The 14,079-nt window shown below is 44.2% G+C and overlaps 1 protein-coding gene across 4 annotated transcripts in view; it reads right to left on the bottom strand.

Annotated features, from left to right (window-relative positions):
• LRMDA (leucine rich melanocyte differentiation associated) overlaps positions 1–14,079 on the bottom strand; it is a 1,126,962-nt gene that overhangs the window by 1,033,309 nt on the left and 79,574 nt on the right. The window lies entirely within an intron of this gene.

Here is a 14,079-nt window from a genome sequence, read left to right on the forward strand (position 1 = left end):
CCCATCTTTGTGGATTTGTCCGCTGGTCGTCTGCGTAGTTGCTGACTTTTCGTTTGGGTCTCTGAGTGGACACCCAGAATGTTGATGATGAAGTATTTCTGTTGCTTGGTTTTCCTTCTACCAGTCTAGCCCCTTCACTGTACGACTGTTGAGGTCCGCTCCAGACCCTGCTTGTCTGGGGTGCACCTCTAGTAGCCGTGGCACAGCGAGGGATGCTACCAGTTTCTTTTTCTGCTCTCTTTGTCCCAGGATGATGCCTGCCTAATGACAGTCTTTTGGATATAGAGGGGTCAGGGAGCTGCTTGAGGAGACAATTTGTACTTTATAGGGGTTTAATTGCTGAGCTGTGCACTCTGTTGTTCATTCAGGGCTGTTAGGCTGCTATGTTTGATTCTGCTGCAACACAGCTCATTAAACAACCCTTTTTTTTTCTCAAATGCTCTGTGTTGAGGGGTTTGGGCTTTATTTTTGGATGTCCGATCAGGTGTCCTGCCCAGCTCAAAGGCAGACTAGCCACTGTTTGGCTGCCGAGGCTCCGCCCTGCTGTTGTGTGATTCGCGCTGTTCCTGCCGGCTCTGCTGTGGTCTCCGCCACGCCCTGCGGCGGAGTCTCTTCGTTGTAGCGTGTTGCCTCAGCAACGGCAGGCTGCGTCAGCAGTGGGCGTGTATCTCAGTAGGGACGGGTTGCCTCGGCAACGGCTGGCTGCGTCAGCAGTGGGCGTGTATCTCAGTTGGGGCGGGTTGCCTCCGTAGTGGTGGACGCCCCTCCCCCACAGAGCGTCTCGGACCGTCTGCCCGGGATAGTTTGAAATCGCAGTTTTGTTCGTCCCACTGGGTATCCCAAGCGATCTGTCCCTGCAATCCCCTGGGCTGGGCTTCTGTGCAAGTCTCGTTCAGTCTCAAGTCCAGCCCTCTCAAGTCTCAGGTTGCCGGTTCAACAAGGCACCCGGACAAGCGCGCCCTGTGGGGATTGCTGGGTAGGGCCGGCCGCCGCCGCCCCGGCTGCCGGCTTCGCCAGGCAGACCTACTGCCTGGCGTCCCGTGTCTTTTTATACTTGGGAGTTTCCCCGTTCTGTGGGCAACAAAGATCAGTCTGGAAATGCAGCACTGACTCACCGTTTGCGAATTCAACGCGGGCTCCAATCCTGGGTTGTTCTCACAGCGCCATCTTGAGTCCCCTCTCTTCAAGGAGTTTTACAATCAAGTTGGAATTTTTTTTAAAATATAATGAAAAAAAAACCCCACACTATGTAATAAATAATTGTGGTCAGAATGGCTCAGACAGTATGTGCCATGGAGATCAAAAGAAAAGGCAGTAGCTGTGTATGTTATGAAAGGCTTTACAATAAACACTGAATCACAGCTGGGTAAGACATACCCTAAAAGAGAAGATGATTTCAGGAGTTTGGGTAAGGAATGAGATAAACATAGAAAAATAAAATATACTAGGGTATGGTCAGGACACCAGCTGGGCCAGTTTGTAATGAATTATATTATTTTTAAAAAGTGGTCTGGAGTGAGGTTGTAAAGAGCCTATTTTCCCTTTTCTCAAAAAATAAGAAAGAAAGAGAAAGAGGAAGAGGAAGGAAGGAAGGGAAAGGAAAGGAAAGAGGGAGGGAGGGAGGGAAGGAAGAAGGAAGGAAGGAAGGAAGGAAGGAAAGGAGGGAGGGAGGGAGGGAGGGAGGGAGGGAGGGAGGGAGGGAGGGAGGGAGGGAGGGAGGAAGGAAGACTGCAGATACAATTATCTCAATCCCAGTCTTACCAAGTCAGTTAAGCTGTCTGTATTAGCCAACCCATTTAGAACTCTACCTACTGGACTTAATCCTCAACATTTTCATTATCAGCTCTAGAAGAAGACAATTGGCCCAGACCCTTATAAACTACATACTCCAATCTGCTGCAAAATTTCATTACCCTTGGCATGGCAGACCTGGGCTCACATCCCTGCCCAAACTTCCATACAAAAGGTACTCACAAACCACACTTACCTCTCACCTATCATTCTGAGTCAGCCCTGAAGGTAAGAGCAAATAACTCCTGTCAACTGGTAAGTAAATAACCTCCAAAGCCCTGAAATGTCCTCTCCTTTCCAATTAAATGGGGCTATCAGAGGAGCCAAGTGAGGATGCTGTACAGCCACAGATGGTCTCCAGGACATTTGTCAATGGGTTGGGAGGAACGGTAAAATCACCCAAACCCCTGTACCCAGAACTGGGCTTCCCAGCTATGAGTCAATAAATAAATTCCCTCTTTGGCTTTGGCAAATGTATGTTGGGTTTTGGTCACTTGTACCTATAAGGGTCCTAATTCATACATACCCCTAACTAAGCCCCATCACCACTGGGCTCAGTTATCTTACACTTTAAAGCACCTCCAAACTCAAGTTCCCTTTCAATCAGCTAGGCCATAGACTCCCTTGGTATGTTTCTAACTCCCCCACATCAACTGGTACATCTCAATGGGACAAAATGAAGAAAAGGAAGACCAAAACAAAAAAATATACTACAAAACTTCTGCCCAATTTCCTGTTTATTCATCTTTCTTTCTGAATCCCTTGGAAGAGGATTTCCAAAATGCCTTCATCTGATTACTACATAGGCCAAGCTGTGAAGGAAATACCATATACACAGAGAACTCTATCAGGGTGATCTATACCAACTTCCCATTTCCTACCCCAGTGACCCTGGGAGAGCAGCAAAGGAGAAAGGAGAGCCTAACTCCTATGTATGCGAAGCACTGTGCTAGATGCTTTGTAAATATTCTCTCACACAATCATCACCAAGATCATAAATTATAGGTTTATTGGTCCCCCATTATACAGATGAATAACCCCAAGACTCAGAGAAATTAAAAATCTTACCCAATATCACACAAGAAGGCAGAGAACAGACTCAAATTTGAGCAGGTCTGTCTCCATAATCCACGTCTACGTGAAGGTCAATTATTTACATGAATAAATGCCTCCATGATAAGAGTTGAGGGCCCCAAAAAAGACCAACCAACCTTTTCCAAAACGTCTCTTCCCCTGAAGCTAGAAATTCTCCCACTATAAATTCATTCTTTGGGTTGCTTTGTCCAAGACTCCTCTATAATCTTATTAATAATAATTTACACTTGTATTAACCCTTCATTAGTCATAACTCGCTTTCATGTAAATTCTTTTGTTTGATCTGCCCAGCAAAACCCATAAAGGTAGGAATGTTAGCCCCATACTGCAGATGAGAAAACCGAAGCTCAGAGTGGCAAAGAGGTCTATCCAAAGCCAAGTCGCTGACGTTTGACATCCTGAGTCTTCCAACTCCATGTTTTCAGATGCTTCTTCTATATAGAAATTATCAGCTGGGGTGGGGGCTGACATTTTATCAGACACTAAGGGGAACAGTGCCTCAGGAAGGGGCAGAGAGAAGAAAGGACACCGGGAAGAAGGGAGACGGATGACACAGATGGAGGAGGCTAGAGGCTAACTCTGCCCATCACACAATCTGCCCTGGCCCTGGACTTGAACTGAACTTAGATGGCCAAGTATTATTACTAGAGTAGCCACACATCCCAGTCTGGGACAGTTCCAGGTTAAGTCTGTTTTTCCAGCACCATTATTATAGCTCTCCCTTTCATTTTCAAAAGGGTCCTGATTTGGACAATCAATTAAATAGTCACTTCTATTATTTCCCACCACAGGTAGAGACTGGGGGAGGTCCCCATACAGAGTCCCTGCATAGCTCCTGGCTATATGGGTCTCAAGTGAGTGCCGTGGAATCTTCTTGCTCCCTATTTCAGGTGAAATTAAAAAACAGCATTAGAGCAGTTCACATGGAGGCCCCCCAGCAGTGGAACTGGGCACCCGTTGTACGAGCTCTTTTTCTCCTTTGGTAACTACTGGTTGCTCTGCAAGCTTAGCAGCAACCCCTGCATAAGCCACCATGTAATTATGGGATGACATGAAACAAGGACGTCCTCAGAATGACACAGGCGTTTCCAGCAGGATACGTGCACACATGCTTATGCACCCATTCTCACAGGCTTTCCACCCAGGGAGAGCCAGTAGTAGCAGCAACAACTTATATGTGGACAGCACTTTACAGTCTATAAAGCTATTTTACCCACATTACCCCGTTTGCTTTCCAATACCTTCATAAGGAAAGAGGGCAAATGGTATAAGCTCCCATTTACAAGTGAGTAAACTGAAGTTTGAAGAGGAGAAATGATTGTCCAAGGCTGCACTGCTGGGAGAACGCAAAGCTGGGACCAAGCCAGGTCATCTGATTGCTGAGCAAATGCCATCTCCTCCATCACATGGGCACCCAAGCCCGCAGGCTCAGCTCAGAGCAAGCTTCTGCTGTGGGTAGCATAAAAGGGAGACTTTTAGCATCCTCCACCAACGACACTTCCAGGGCCTGACATCATGCACTCAGCTGCCTCATCTATGTCCTGCTTGCCCCAGAAGTTCAGCCCTTTCTCCACCTCTCCACATACCTGCCCTTTTATTTTAGTTTAATGTCAATTCAGTTAGTGCTTAGTAAATGATTCCTCAATGCTCAGCCCCCAGGCAACAGAAGGTATGGGAATCCCATGTCAAAGAACATAGAAAAAGGGCCTGGGACTTGGGTTCCTGGGACCCAGGTCCCCTCTGCCACTCATAGGTGGGTGACTAGGACAATCTGCCTCATCATTTCATGCTTCCATTTCCTTTTCTTTAAAACAAGGAGGTTTTAAACTAAATTAGTTCAGTTTAAACTAATTTCTCTTTAAAACAAGGAGATTTTGAACCAAATTAGAGGTTGCAATCTGGTGGCCAGGAAGGTGTACCACTTCCACAGATGTCTTGAATCAGCCTACATACCATTTTTATGTCATTTTTTAACATCCCTCTATACTACCACTACCATTCCTAAGTATCTTACATGAAACTACTTTGCTCTTTCATGTTCTCACATGGAGACTTCTGGATTTGCAACCCCTATACCAGATGATCTCTAAGTTCCTCCCAGTCCAACTGTCTGTGTTTGGCAGTGGCCTCAGACTCCCAAATGAAACTTACTAGCCATGTGACCTCAATGAATATAAGGTCTGCCTCAATGTCTCTACCTGCTACCTGAGGATAGTCACAGTACCTACTTCACAGGGCTGTAATAAGGATTAAGTGTAACTTACTTAGTGTGAAATCCATAGAACAGCACCTGCTTTGGGGGGGTGCTATACACGGGTTAGCAATCACTTTTTATTACTCTCACCATTGCCACTCCCACTGCTGCCCAGTAAGACAGTTAACAATGCAAGGTAGAAAACAAAGAGCCAAAGCAAACAGATCAAAGAATAAGTCCTTTAAAAGAGACAGACTCTCTACTCATTTATTCTAAGGATACATGGGGATCAAGCTTTTATTACCTCCCTTCAATATTCTGAGTGGTCCTTCTAGCCTTCCTTTTCTATGTTTTACGATAAAATTCAGACAACATAAAATTAATGGCCAGACACAGTGGCTCATACCTATAACCCCAGCACTTTGAAAGACGGAAGCAGAAAGATCACTTGAGACCAGGAGTTCAAGACCAGCCTGGACAACACAGCAAGATCTTGTCTCTACTATTAATAAAAATCTAAAAACTTGGCTAGACATGGTGATATATGGCTGTAGTCCCAGCTACTGGGGAGGCTGAGGTAGGAGGATCATTTAATTCCAGAAGTTTAAGGCTGCAGTGGGCCATGAATGTATTCCAGCCTGGGTGACAAAGTGAGACTCCATCTCTAAAATACAATTTTTTCAAATTAAATTAACTACTTTAAAGTCATCAATTCACCAACATTTAGCACATTCACAATGTTGTGCAACCATCACCACTAGTTCCAAAATATCTTAGCACCTTGAAAGAAAAACTCATACCCACTAGCATTCACCCTCTACTCCCACCACCATCCACCAGCCCCTGGCAAACTAAACTTGTCTCTATGAATTTACCTATTCTGAATATTTTCCATAAATGGAATCATAAAATAAGTGTTGTCTGGCTTCTTTCACTTAACCTACGATGTTTAAGGTTCATCTACACTGCAGCATGTATCAACACTTGATTCTTTTCTATGGCTGAATAATATTCCATTATATGGAATATTACTGTATGGGCATTTTGTTCATTCATCAGTTGATGACATTCCTATGCTTTTTTCTGCTATCCAGAATAGAAATTCTAAAGAGTCATCAGAGAAGCCCAGTCACCATCACCAGGACTCCTTTTAGGCACAGCCTCTGACCCTGTCTCCATCTATTTGTGTTGTTATAAAGGAATGCCCAGGTAAGGTGAGTAATTGATAAAGAAAAAAGGTTTGTTTGGCTCATCGTTCTACAGGCTGTACAAGAAGCATGGCACCAGCATCTGTATCTGGTGAGGGTCTCACGCTGCTTCCACTCCTAGCAGAAGGTGAAGGAGGGCCTGCCATATGGGCAGACCAAGGAGCAAGAGTAGGAGGGAAATACCAGGCTCTTTTAAACTATCAGTTCTCCAGGGGGCTAATAGAGCAAGAACCATAAGGACAGCACCAAGCCATTCATGATGGATCCACCCCGAGGACCCAAACACCTCCCATTAGGTCCTACTTCCAACACTAGGGACCAAATTTCAACATGGACTTTGGAGGAGATAAATCTCCAAACTATATCAGACCCCATACACATCCTGAACAGACACTGATAGGACCACTGCTCCAGCCTTTCCAAATAAGGACTGTGGTCTTCCCCAGACCAGAGATGGGAACAGATAACATTTGGAGGCTGACATGTTAGGTTTAGTTAGAGTTATTTATTTTAAAAAAGAAGAAGGAAGAAGGAAGGAGGAGGAAGGAAGAAGAAGAGAAGAAAGAAAGTGGTAGAATCTTCTCTTAGGAACCAAGAAGAGGAAAGAAAAAAAAGGTAAAGGAGGATTGCCTTTGAATCTGTACCACAGACAGGAATGAAGTCGGCTGTAGAGTATGTTCTGAAGAACAAAGAAATACCGCAAAACAAAAATAAATACTCACTCTTTGATTATAACAACAGTAAAGGTGATTCCAGAAGTTCAGGAAAGCGCCTGAGAAAACTACCAGAAGAAATATGTCCATGTTTCCCACCCGGTGTCTTCTTGACTAGCACTGTAGGCAGAATCATGTGCTTCCCGCCAAGATATCCACATCCTAATCCCTGAAGCCTGTGAGTATGTGAACTTACATGGCAAATGGGACTTTGCTGATGTGATTAAACTAAGGATTTTGAGATAGGGAGAGGGTCCTGGATTACCCAGGTGGGCCTTGTATAATCCTAAATCTCGTTTGTAAGAGGGAGGCAGAAAGTCTAAGAAGACGTAAAATCAGAAACAGAGGTTAGAGTGACACCAGGCCCCAGAGCCAAGGAATGTGGGCAGCCTTAGAAGCTGAGAAGGCAAAGAAACAGATTCTCCCCTACAGCCTCCAAAGGGAGGAGGGCCCTGCTGACACCTTGGTTTTAGTCTAGTGAAACCCATTTTAGACTTCTTAACTCTAGATTGTGAGGGAATAAACTGCACATTGTTTTAAGCCACTGAGTTTGTGGTACTTTGTTACAGCAGCAACAGGAAACTAACACAGCCACATAAAAGACCCAGCATTCCTGCCGTTCACCAGCCAGTCCCCAAAACACAGAGGGGCACACTGAGAAGTAGGATGTTCTCCACAGGGATGGTATTTGTGCTGTGGTAACAAAAATGTGACAACTGTGCAAATAAGCAAGCAAGCCAACACACACTCGAGAGAGCGACAGGAAGACACAGTGACGGGGACAGAGACAGCAAGCAAGCACATAAGGGAATCGAAGGAGAAGCAAAACTCAACCCTGAAGTTTGTTACACTGGAGTGGGGACAAAACTCCTTCAATCACAAATTTTTCACATCTGCCACAAAGTATTTCATAGCACCTTCAAGTCAGATGGCCCTGGTGAAAGGTTTTAATAAGTAACCACCCTGAGTGGTAAGGCTCAGAAAATGAATTTTCGATTCTGTTAATTTTCCAGTTAAATGATTTTGATTCTCTCTCTACAGGGAGGGAATTAAACTCCCCCAAACCAAGAAAAACCCCTTTTCCACATAACAACTGATATGGTAAAGATAAAACTTGGCTATGTAATGGTCTCATTTCTCTTGCTGCAAACCATCTGTCAAATTTTGTTTAACAAGTAGGGTAAATTCAAGAGAAATAAATAACAGTTTTCTGCAAACCCTCATGTCCACACAGGTATACTTTAAATGAGCTATGCTTGACATAAAGCACACATGCACACTTACTTTCTCAATTTCCTGGCAATGCACTCTTCCTTAAATACACAACCATCAAGCACAGAGAGAGATGCAAATCATTCTCACTGCAGCCGCTGCTGCTCCTCCTCCCATTTCGTCCCTCTGGAAACTCCGACCCAAACCAGTTCCTGCCCCTTCTCAGCTGCCAGTTCCCAAGAACCCTCACAACTCACTCACAGCCCTCCTAAAATAAACAGCACATAAATCAGCAACAAAAACTAACTCAACTTCAAACCAGCCCGGTCCAACATTAATAGTGCCTTTGTTGTCAATAAACCCATATTTGACTTCTCCTATTTTTATGTGTATTTTATTCATAAATTACTAATGCTTTTCCCGGAGCAAAATGGTCAAAGTAATACTCTACACAGACTCTGTCAGCCGGAAAAGGAAAAAAAATAATAGTTCACATTGAATCACGGAGAGAAAACAATTAGCTGTGAATATACAGGGATTTCCCAATTCTGATCACCAGCACCTACACTTTCTATCCACCTACCAGGATGGAAGCAGCAAGACATGGACCTTTATGCCACAGTCAATCAGACTGATGTAAAGTGGAAGTCAACGCTCTGAGGAGCCATTCAACCATGGCTTTGCCTGTTTTTCAGAGACAATAGCATTGATGTAGTTATCTAAACAGATGGAAGTGTAGATGATGTGGTGTTGGTGGTGTTGATAGTTTTATTATCAAGTAAGAACCTACTACAAACCAGGTACATGACAGAACCTCGTTGCCCCTTAGAAATGTAAAGATCTTCCAGAGCAATAGCTCATTCTTCCCCAAACTTTAGACCCAGTTTGGACATGCTGCTTGCTGGAGGAGATGAAAGCATTAAGCCACTTATAGAGGGAGGCAAAAGAGGAGAAGGCCAGGATTTAACATGAAGCTCCAGTTCTTTCTTTGCCCAGAATCCAGAAAACCCAATTATGTCTAGTGGGAAGTTCATGATTTAGAAGTTTTGACAGGGAAAGTGCCTCATATGAAGGGAGCAAAAGAAAAGGACGGCAGTCCAAGTGTCTTGAGCCATGTGGCTTAAGGAAAACGTTCTCCCTCTGATTCCTGGTTCAAGTGGTTAAAAATATAGGTTATTTTTAAACAATATAGGAGATATGAGAACCATTATATGGACAGGTAACATCTGTCATCCTGGGGCAGGGGAGAGCAGCGCTGAAAGGCCAAGGCCTTTCCCAAGCTGGGCCAATTTGCAAAGAGACACATGGGGTCCTACTTCTGAACATCACAGGTGCACCGCAGGTAAGAGCAGGAAGGTACCTGAGAGACTGTCCAGCCCCTCACTTAATCCCTAAGGAAACAGGGCCTCACAGTCCCATAGTATGTTGAGAGATAAAGTTGCTACTGGAATCCTGGTTTCCCCACTCCTCCAATAATCTCTTTCATTTTTTGTTGATGTTGTTTTGAAGCAAGGTCTCACTCTTGGTCAGGCTGGAGTGTGATGGCGAAATCACAGCTCACTGCACCCTTGACCTCCCAAGCTGAGGCGATCCTCCCAACTCAGCCTCCCGAGTAGGTGAGACTACAGATGCACAGCACTATACATGGCTAATTTTTGTTTTGGTTTTGTTTTGTAGAGATGAGGTTTCACCATGTTGCTCAGGCTGGTCTCAAACTCCAGGGCTCAAGTGATCTGTTCACCTCAGCCTCCCAAAGTGCTGGAATTAGAAGTGTAATATGCTATTTTTAATCCATAAAAGGCGAGGCTCTTCCCAAAATCAATACAGTAGGTACCAGTGTGGGCACAGAAGGGAACAGAGAAAAGGGGGACGACTCTGTTACCACATCAACTACCTGTTTTTCCTCCAGGCATCCAGCTATGGAATGAGCAGATACAAACTCAGATCAGTGGCCTGGATTTTTTTGGATGTGTATGGCCATTTCTGAAAAGGATGACCCACTCTCCTGCCTCAGGGACTAGGCCAGCCTGGGCTTGCTCATCTCCTCCTGCTAACTTTTCTGCCTCCATGGCCAACTCCCCACCTCTTCCAACCTTGCCTCCAGACAAGCCTCCTCCTTCCCCACAGAAACTGTCATAGACCACCATCCATTCAATTGGCCAAGAGAGCAAACCTAAGTTTACTGTCTCAAGAGTCTTCAGTTTGGAGTTGGTAGATTTCATCGATCCAAATCTCAACCACCCTTCAGAATTCAGCTCGAAAATTATTTCTTCCTCCAAGAAGCCTCTCATATCCTCATGTGTTAGATATCTTGAATCACTCTACTCCCTCTAGTGCTCTTAAGCAACCATTAACACCCAACATGTCAGGAATAAGTTTTAGTCCAAAACCAGTGTGTAACACACAAGTCCCCTTCCCAGGGACCCAACAGCAACTATGCTTTTCTTCACCTCTGACTTTCCTCCCCAGGGTCCAGGAAATCTCCACCTCATATTCAGAGTGAGCCAGTTCTTCTATCACCATGCATTCTTCCAAATCTTCCTTATATTTTGGCTTAACCTTTTGACATTCAAAAGCCAGGACAGGACTCTCCTCTCCTCTATTTTCTACCATGCCATAAGTTGTGGAAGAAAGTAAGCATCAAATACTCAAGCTGATGGAAAGGAAGGAATGGCAAGAGGTCCAAAGAAATACAGATTTTTTTTAAGTAAAGGGAAAAGCAAAGCTCAGTGATTATCTCAAATTAAATATCCTGTCACACGAACATTTATTGATTGCCCCTTCTGTGCCAGGTACTCTGCCAGGCATTTTTGTTTCTGGTCTCCCATTTGAACTCAGGGCAACCCTGTCTCTCTGTTTCAGAGGATAAAATAGACTGAGTGGGCAGACATCTCCCTCAGAGTCATGCAATCAGTAGCCCAACACACGGTCTGCCCTCTGCCTCAGACAGGCTGTAAGAGCCTCAGGACTGGGACTCACCCACATACCAGGGGATAAGCCAAAGTGGTTCCAAGTGAGAAGTGAGCAAATTCAGACCCCTTATTTTGCAGATAAAGAAGTTAAGGCCAGAAAACTGAAGTGACTTGCCCAGTGTCTCCTGACCAAAAGAAAAATGAACATGAAATGAAGAGAAGGAAAATAATGAAGTGGAAAGGATGGTTGACCTCAAATAGAAACATGGATGCTAGTCCCAGTTCTGCCACCAATCAAGACACCCCACCTCTCTGGGGCTCAATGACATCTGCAAAATAAGGCCTGGAAGAAATACAGCAAATCATGGTGTCAACAGATATCAGAGACACCCCTCTGGCAACCATACTCTGTAACCCTCAGAGAAACAGTCTTAAAGTCTAGTGTTCTTTCTAGACATAATCTTAAAAGGAGAAGACTAAATAATATGCACATGTCACATTATACAAAAACATGTCTGTGGAAGCAAGAAATAAAAGAAAATTTTAAGTCATGATATGAGTTCTGAGTTTAATATTTGCTTAATTTTTTTTCTTTTTTCTCCTGGTAAAATTGCTTAAGAGGGTTACACACACATACGCACAGCCCATCAGATCTCTCTAGCCATGTGGGTTTCTGCTCCCAGAAAACACTGCACCACCAAGGAGGTGGGAGATGTCAGCCAGCAACGGTGGCCCATGAGGGCCAACAAACAGCAGCCAAGCACTCCCACTGTCACCACCCTAAAACACCTGGTCGAGTCTGATTAATGAGATGAGGACCAGATGCTTAAAAATGTCTGTGAAATTAAAAGAAAAAAAAAGAAATAAAGAGAAAAGGAAAGGAAACCAGAAGCCTGCCTTTAATATAGTGCACTTTGTTATCTGTAATGTCTTTCAACCACAGATAACAGAATCAACCACATGGAATCTAAGATGCATGCCAGGTGAAAAAACATCATAAAGACATAATAAAAAGTTCCACCAGTGCCCATAAATTGCTGGGGGACTGTTACAAGGGCAGAGTCATAAATTCTTAACATTTCCCAAATTAGAGGGTACCAACACATATGCAAATATATTTGTGTGGGTAATTGAGGGCTAAAAATCTTACATTAAGCACAGCTACCTCCTTCAAACGCTGTTAGGGGAGCCTCCGACAGGCACACACATACAGCACACACTGTAGGAATTCAATTTGGAAACCATCATCTAAAGCACAGAGGAGAACAGGAAAGTCATATTGCTATAATGCTTAGATTATCAATCATCTTGACAGTTTATTGGCTTTATCACCACACATACCATTAAAATGATGTCTGGCCTAGACTGTCAGGAGCAAACATTAAACAGACCAGGATTAAAAAGCAGATCCCAAACAGCACTCCAGTCAAGTTTCCCTTCCACTCTGAAATTAGTTGGAGCTGACTAAGAAACTGGCGCTAGACTTTGAAGAAATATACAGCCCAAAAGGCTGCGAGTCAACTCACACCTGACAAGCTGATAGGTAATGTCATGTTATGGCAAATCTGACTCTCCTGTGGTTGATTTATCACGTACTCTGTGCAACAGAATGATTGCTAACGGTGGAAGGGAGAGGGAGGGAAAAAAACACCACCATAATTTGCCTCTTCTTGCAACCAAGGGCTTGCATCAAAAGGGCCAAGCCAGCTCCCTGAAGTGGGGTAGGAATGCTAATAAATTCACACTACTGAGCAAACATATTAACATTACCCCCACACAGGTTATTAAAGTAATTTTGCAGATTCAGAAGAACTGAACAGGCAGCGGAAGAGACATTCATAATTCAAGAGCTCTAGACAGCGAAAGAGTTACGAACCCTATACGTTTTTAAAATGCTTCTGCATGTGTCACTTTGGCAAGGAAATCTCAACACAATTAAAACTATACTAGCACATCAATAGAGCTCAATTGAGAGCTGTGTACCTGCCTTTTACTAGGCCAGGGCTTTATAGATGCCTCAGGAAGAAAGGGGAAATAGGAAATTCACCGCTAATTAAAGGGAACCTTCTGTGCCTAAGGAAAAATGGTGGCATTTCTAAAATATATATAAAAGAAACACATTTTCAAATCTCTGCCAAGGGTTTGGCTCTTTCACAGTCCCTAGAACTGTTCTGTGTTTGTCTGGAAGTTACAGAGCTATTCTGTTTGTGATTAATAGTTTGCTTTCCAGTACAAATAAGTCATTAAGAAGGGTGGGGTGGGGCACGGAGAGAAGTGACAGGATAGGAACTGGCTCTGAAACAATGCAAGTAAGAAATTCAGACCACATTTTTCAATCTTTCACTCCCTTGCTTATTTACCCAAGTGAGGTCCCCTGCCTGTCTCTCTGGGTGACTTCAACATGACCCTTTAAGTGAAAAAAACTCACTGGGACATCAAATCAGAGGCCCTTTCTCTACTTCCTTTCCCCTAGCTGGGCTTTTTGGTACCCTGAAAACTCAGCTAATTCATTATTCAGAAAAGAATCTGAAAAATGATGCGACAAAAGCAGCCAGAAGGCATGAAGGAGCTGCTTCAGCAGAGCTAGTGTCCTTGCTGGGGTATCCCTGCGACACTCCAGGGTTGTCCCCAAAGGGCTGTGCTGCCATTTTGTGTTGCTTCCAGCCAGCCATCTGTCTCTAAGCAGTGCCACCCTGTTTTGTTGATTATACACTGGAGCAGAGGAGCTGACAATATACCATTTACCCAGGGAGAGTCACTCCCTGTACAACAGATGTCACCAGGAAAAAAGAATGATGCCAGAACACAAGACTTGTACACAGCTGAGCAAACACTGAACTCTGCACCTGAATGAGCATCTGGGTTTGAGAGACCAGGCAAGACCCACCCACAACCCCAAACATGCATTCACCCAACCAAAGCACAACTCTCACCAAGTGCCTGGAGAGAGATAA

This window comes from Callithrix jacchus, chromosome 12 (genome assembly GCF_049354715.1).
Source record: "Callithrix jacchus isolate 240 chromosome 12, calJac240_pri, whole genome shotgun sequence".
Classification (NCBI taxonomy): domain Eukaryota; kingdom Metazoa; phylum Chordata; class Mammalia; order Primates; family Cebidae; genus Callithrix; species Callithrix jacchus.